Below are 5,284 nucleotides of genomic sequence, written 5' to 3' on the forward strand. Positions count from 1 at the left end.
TCATCTAACACCAATCTAGAAAGGTGATCAGCTACTATATTTTCTACTCCTTTCTTATCTTTTATTTCTAAGTCAAATTCTTGGAGTAGGAGGATCCATCTCAAAAGTCTCGGCTTTGCATCCTTCTTAGATAACAAATATTTCAAAGTCGAGTGGTCCATGAAAATGACCACTTTGGATCCCAGCAAGTAGGACCTAAACTTATCGAAAGCAAAAACTACTGCAATTAACTCTTTTTCAGTTGTTGAGTAGTTCACTTGGGCCAAGTTTAGAGTTATACTCGCATAGTGAATAACGTAGGGTCGTTTATCTTTCTTTTGGCCCAAAACAGCCCCTATGGCATAATCACTTGCATCGCACATTAGTTCAAAAGGAAGTGTCCAATCTGGTGGACGCATGATAGGTGCAATGGTAAGGGATGATTTAATTTTATTAAAGGCACTTACACACTCATCTGTCCACTTAAATGGAACATACTTTTGAAGAAGATTAGTCAAAGGTCTAGTAATGGCACTAAAGTCCTTGATGAATCTTTTATAAAAACCAGCATGCCCTATAAGTGATCTAATATCTCTAATAGTTTGGGGGATATGTAGATTAGCTATAATGTCAAGTTTTGAACGATATACCTTGATTCCATTTTTGGAGATAACATGACCCAAAACAATTTCCTTTTGAACCATGAAATGACATTTCTCCAAATTTAAGACAAGGTATTTCTCTTCACACCTAGACAAGATAAGAGATAAATTGTTGAGGCATTCCTCAAAACTACTCCCAAATACAGAGAAGTCATCCATGAAAACCTCAAGAAACTTCCCAACCATATTTGAAAAAAATGCTTAACATACACCGTTGGAAAGTTGCTGGGGCGTTACACAATCCAAATGGCATCTGTTTGAAAGCAAACATATCAAATGGACAAGTGAACATGGTTTTCTCTTGGTCTTCAAGGGCTATCTCTATTTGGTTGTATTCGGAATATCCATCAAGAAAACTATAAAAGAAGTGACCTGCTACCCTCTCTAAAACTTGATTAATGAATGGTAGAGGGAAATGGTCCTTTGTGACTTGGTTCAATTTTCTATAATTAATGCAAACATGCCAACCAGTGGTGACACATGTTGGTATGAGTTCATTATTAGAATTTTGCATAATAGTTATTCCAGATTTCTTTGGGACTACTTGAGTTGGACTCACCCAAACACTATCGGATATTGGGTAGATGATTCTCACATCCAACAATTTGATCACTCATTTTTTACAACTTCCATCATGTTTGGATTGAGATGCCTTTGAGGTTGTCTAATTGGTTTGGCGTCCTCATCGAGGTGGATCCGATGGGTGCATATAGAAGGGCTTATACCCTTGATGTCAGAAATGGTCTAGCCCAAGGTTCCTTTGTGGTCCCTTAGAACTTTCAACAATTTAATCTCTTGATTCTTGTTTAAAAATGAAGAGATTACCACATGATAAGTTTTATTTTCACCTAAGTATACATACTTAAGCTCATTTGGTAGTGGTTTTAAATCAAGCTTTGGAATATTGGTTGGTGATGGCAGAGGTTGTGAGTCCTCGATAGATAGGATTTGAGTGCGCGGTCTCCATTGGTACATACCAGTGACTTGGGTGGTAGTGCTCTCATTATCATCACAAATTTTAGGAAGCACTTTTCCTAAATCAGAATTTTTCAAGTCTCCAATGACTTGAATCAATTCCTCAGTCAGACTAGGTTCTAATTCCTCTTCTTCTATCAAGTAGTCCATGAAATTCAGCTCATGGATCTCATTATTATCAATGGGCTGCTTACATGGATTGAAAATATTTAGCTCTAGAGTCATGTTACCAAAAGACAAGTTCACCATTCCATTCCTACAAGTTATGATTGCATTTGAAGTTGCTAGGAATGGGCGGCCTAAAATGATGGGAACTTGAGCGCTAGCATTTACACATGGTTCAGTGTCTAGTACAATAAAATCCACGGGGAAGTAGAATTTCTCTACTTGGACTTGCACGTCCTCTAAAATTTCCCTTAGTACCTTAATAGAGCGGTCAGCGAGTTGGAGTGTAATTGTGGTTGGTTTAAGCTCACCTAACCCTATTTATTTGTAAACCGAATAAGGTACTTAGTTGACACTTGCACCCAAATCTAGTAAAGCATACTCAATTTAAAAATTCCTAATAATACAAGGAATCGTGGGACTTCCCAGGTCTTTGTATTTGGGTACAACCCTTTGTTGAATGATAGCACTCACTTTCTCAGTAAGGAAGGCCTTTTTATGCACATTTAATTTCCTCTTTACAGTGCACAAGTCCTTGAGATATTTAACATATGATGGAATTTGTCTAATGACATCAAGCAGAGGAATATTGACAGTAACCTTTTGGAGCACATTTAACACCTCTTGATATTTCATGGGGACAGTTGGATTCTGAAGTCTAGATGGGAACGGAACTAGAGGCTCATATGACTTAGTCTCTTCATCCTTTTGCTGTTGCGGCTCTTGAACCATAGCCGATTCATCATTTTCTTAAGACAATGGCTCATCCTCTGGTATTTCTACCAGTTGCATTATCTTGTTATCGACCTCTTTTCCACTTCTCAAGGTAATGATGGCCTTAGCTTGTTCATGATGTAGCTCACTTGGATTTGAGTCTCCAATGAAATGTGTGTTTCTAAGGTTTGGCACAGGTTGAGAAGGAAGGGTGCCTTTTTCCCTAGCATTTAGTTGAGTCTCAATCCTAGCCACAACTGTCTTTAATTCTTGATTTGATTGGATTAGAGACTAATTCATTTGACCTTGAGAGTTCATGAATGTGGTCAATGCATCCTCCATAGATGATCGCTTTGGTGGGGGCACATATGGTGCATTGTTAGGTGCCCCAAAGAAGTTATTTTATGGAGGCATTTGAGGTGCATTGGGCACATTAATTTGTGGTTCATTCCTCCAACTAAGATTAGGATGGTTGTGCCAATTTGGATTGTACGTGTTTCCTATTAGTTGCATAACTGACCTTTGGTAATTATTTATAGTATTTGCTTGATCATGCTTATGTGTGATATTTTGAACAACTGAGATTATTGGACAATCCTTTATGTCATGGTCTGTACCACCACAAATGCTACAAAAATTACTTAAGGAAGTATTTGCTTTAACCATATCAACCTTTCTAATTTCCAAGGCTTCGACCTTTCTAGCCAATGCAACGAATTTTGCATTAAGGTCGTCTTCGTCTCTTAAGACATACATTCTCGCTTTCTCCTTAAGAATGGGTCTAGTTTGGTCTGATTTATCAGAGACATCCCATGTCTACGTATTCTCTACTAACATATCTAGAAAATCCCAAGCCTTAATGAACTGACGGGTATCCATGGTGAGCCCCTTTTGAAAAGCATCAATCACATGTCATGGTTCATAACCATGATGTGGACAAGTAATTAGAATGTCTTTAAAGCTCTCCTAAGCTTGAAAAAATAGTTCATTCCCCTTTTGGAAGAATGACATGATTTCTTATTTTAGTGCATTTGTTTTGTGCTCGGGAAAGAACGTTTTTAAAAACTCTCTACTTAAGGCTTGCCATGAAGTGATGGTATTAGATCTTAAAGAGTTGAGCCATGCTTTGGCCCGATCCTTTAGAGAAAATGAGAATAACCTAAGCTTAAGTACATCCTTATTGCCATTATTTACTTGTAATGTTGTAATTAATTCCTTAAAGTCCTTGAGGTGCAAGTAGGGGCTTTCAGAATCCAAGCCATGAAATTTAGGAATTAATTAAATCACACCTAGTTTAAAATCAATGTTCCCTGTGTGAGCAGGGAACACTATGTAAGATGGTAAAGTTGATCTCTCAAGGTGTAAATGTTCACGTAAAGTCCGTGGTTGGTTTAACACATTCCTATGAACTTCATTTTCATCCTCAAGAGGAGGATTATGTTGATTTTCTCTATTTTGATTTATAGTTGGATCTAGTAGATTTAGATTTGGATTATCAACTGGGTCTGCCATGGAATCCAAGTGATGTTGAATGCCTCTTCTAAGTGAATGATCAGGGCCTGGAACTAGTCCCCCTTCAAAGGAGAGTCGATTGTTTTGATCCCTACTCTAACGGGACATAAACCATCCACACCACACAACAAATACCACTAATTCAAATAGCAAGTATGATACTTAAACTAAAAATAAAAACTTAACCAGCAACCCAGGTGGCAGGGCCGACCATGAGGGTTCAGTCCACAAAGCAAAATAAATCAACAACCCAAGTGGCAGGGCCGACCATGAGGGTTCAGTCCACAAAGAAAAATAAATCAACAACCCAAGTAGCAGAGCTGACCATGAGGGTTCAGTCCACAAAGCAAAATAAATCAACAACCCAGGCGGTAGGGCCGACCATGAGGGTTTAGTCCACAAAGTAAAAAATAAATCAACAACCCAGGCGGCAGGGCTGACCATGAGGGTTCAATCCACAAAAAAAATAAAAAATAAATAAATAAATAAAAGTAAAAGTAATGCAGAAATTAAAGTATGCTAATATGGAAATTTGATTCAGCAGATGATCTTTGTGATCAAACAGCAACTGTAGGACAACCATAGCACTTGGGTGATAAAATCCTAAGCAGGGCAACCTTATGTCATAGTTAGTGCTTGAAAGACCCAATTGAATTTATTTTCAAAGAAAAAGAAAAGAGAAAAAAAATCTACAGAAAATTTGGAGGGTTTAGAAGAGAACTTACCTTAGCTATCTTGCACAAATCTGATCTATCTCAGTCTCTCCCCGGCAACGGCGCCAAAAACTTGATTGCTTGCCTCCAAGTGCAGAGGTTCGTAAGTAGTATCCCGTGAATACAGGGTCGATCCCATAGGGAGATGAATTGTGAGAAGGAAAAAAATCAAATGCAAAACAAACTAAGTAATAAAAACTAAACTGATGATTTGATTTTGGAATTTTTGAATGGATGTAATTCAACTGAATAAAAGAACAACCAAGCTTCAAAGTTCCACACATAAGTTAATGTTCCAAAATCATGATGACTTGGATAACACAACTAGGATCTGAGCACTATGGTCAGCCTAATCGGAAAATAAAACAGTTTAAATATTTTAATAAATGATATAAAAGATTAGAAAATAATGGATTTGCACCATTGACATATATTCTCAAGCGCCAGTGATTTTAAGTATTCAATATCTATAGGATAATAAATATCAAAGAAATATAACAGGTTGAGAACCTCTCCTACTAGGAAATCTGATTGATCTAGGGTAAGCCTATCCATCAATGTGGA

The 5,284-nt window shown here is 37.5% G+C and overlaps 1 non-coding gene across 1 annotated transcript; it reads left to right on the plus strand.

Annotated features, from left to right (window-relative positions):
* The first annotated feature begins 3,417 nt into the window (after positions 1–3,417).
* LOC131230134 (small nucleolar RNA R71) lies at positions 3,418–3,524 on the plus strand. The gene has a single exon (XR_009163858.1). It is a non-coding gene; the product is annotated as a small nucleolar RNA R71 (small nucleolar RNA).
* The last annotated feature ends 1,760 nt before the right edge of the window (positions 3,525–5,284 follow it).

Source organism: Magnolia sinica, chromosome 16 (assembly GCF_029962835.1).
Source record: "Magnolia sinica isolate HGM2019 chromosome 16, MsV1, whole genome shotgun sequence".
Lineage (NCBI taxonomy): Eukaryota > Viridiplantae > Streptophyta > Magnoliopsida > Magnoliales > Magnoliaceae > Magnolia > Magnolia sinica.